Raw genomic sequence first — 1,756 nt, forward strand, 5'->3', positions numbered from 1 at the left:
CGTACTGCAAGGAACTGGGCAGCATCGTAGGCGAGAACACCTACACCGTGAAAGCGCTCAACTCTGGCGACTGCGTCATCCAATGCCGCAACTCGGACGATTACCGAGAGGGGGCAAGGCACCTTCGCGAGAGCGGTTGCGTGTTTCGCCATCACCAACTGACAGAGGGCCGGCCATACCGCATAGTCCTATGAAACATACACCACGAGATCCCATCTCAAGATATTTCAGCACAATTGGCAGACAAGGGGCACAACGCTGTCCCCTGCTTAGCAGAGTCAATAACGAGCCACTCAATATGAGTTTTGTTGACCTGAGGAAGGCGGACAACAACAACCTCATCAAATCCATAACTGTTTTATGCAGACATAAAGTAATCTGGGACGACGGGCCCAGTCCAATGCAACAGATGCCAAGAGTACGGGCACACCAAGTACTATTGCTCGAGACACTATGTGTACAAGGAGTGTGGGGACAACCATCCAACAATCGAGATGAGGATCGGTGCTGCTACCATTGTGGCGAATCACACGCAAAGACTTTAGGGGTTGCAAGAAGTACATGCAATACGCCTTCCAGCAAAAAAAATCAGCACAAGGCAAATGGCAGAGATGCAAGCCGCTCCAGGGACCGTCGCCCCCAAACAGCGCCTTCTGCCCGAAGCTTCGATCCCGGCCAACAATTATTTGACAGCGTCCTGCACGGTAGCCAGCCCGCCGAGCACAGAGCTCGCTCCTCGTCCCGCAGAAGGAATACAGTCGGCATACCCAATCGTTCCCACCCAGTCGCTGACAACAGTCCCAACTCAGCCGTCGTGATCAGGTTGAATCAACTGTTCGCCAGAATAGATAAAATGCTGTCTCTCGTAGAGACCCTAATGCAAGCGCTAATAAAATGACCTCCCTTAGAGTAGCATTGTGGAACGTCAACGGAGTATTTTCAAAGGCGAATGAGACCTCTGCCTTCATCGTGCACATCGATGTGTTTCTTCTCACGGAGACTCACTTCTGCTCCCGTATCACCCTCAGAGTTCCAGGCTACACTCTCCACACCGCCAACCACCCAGACAAGAGCCAGCATGGAGGAGCAGCAATACTGATCAGATCGCCCTTGTCACACCATTCGATTAAGTAGTCCTGCCACTGGCATATGCAAGCCGCTGTTATCCGATTAGTCCCAAAATTCTTGGCAGGAGGAGACTGGAACGCCAAACAACGCTGGTGGGGAAACTACCGGATGTGCCCCCGAGGGAAAACGCACTTCTCTGCCATCGAAACCGAAGGCATCGAAGTTATAGCCACTGGAGAGGCAACGTGCTACCCATATAGAACTACTGCATCACCAAGTGCACTCGACTTCGGGCTCTACAAAGGATTCAGTCAGGAACAGCTGAGAATAAGAATCATTCTGGACCTGACCTCGGATCACCTTCAACTCCTCTTTGAGCTAGAGGAGACACCAAAGTGGGTCGTTGGCATCTGCAAAGTACTCCCATTGTGCTCTAACTTGGACGTCGACTGGACCTGCCCCGAGGACACCTTAGTGCTCAACGTCGCAAAAAATACGGCAAGCGAACTGGAGAGCTACGTCGACCACCTGACAGCGGAAATAACAGAAGCTGCCAGACGTGCAGCCCCGCAAACTCCACCTCGCCCTCTCACCTTTAGAAGCTCCCTGCTAAGCCCAGAAGCCAGGAGTCTCATCGCCAACAAAAGGCGTCTGAGAAGGCTGTACATCCGAAACGGTGATCCCTCTG

The sequence above is a fragment of the Drosophila montana genome, unplaced genomic scaffold (assembly GCF_035044405.1).
Source record: "Drosophila montana isolate Dmon_TW-CO22-7 unplaced genomic scaffold, ASM3504440v1 contig_2977_1, whole genome shotgun sequence".
In the NCBI taxonomy this organism is placed as follows: Eukaryota; Metazoa; Arthropoda; class Insecta; order Diptera; family Drosophilidae; genus Drosophila; species Drosophila montana.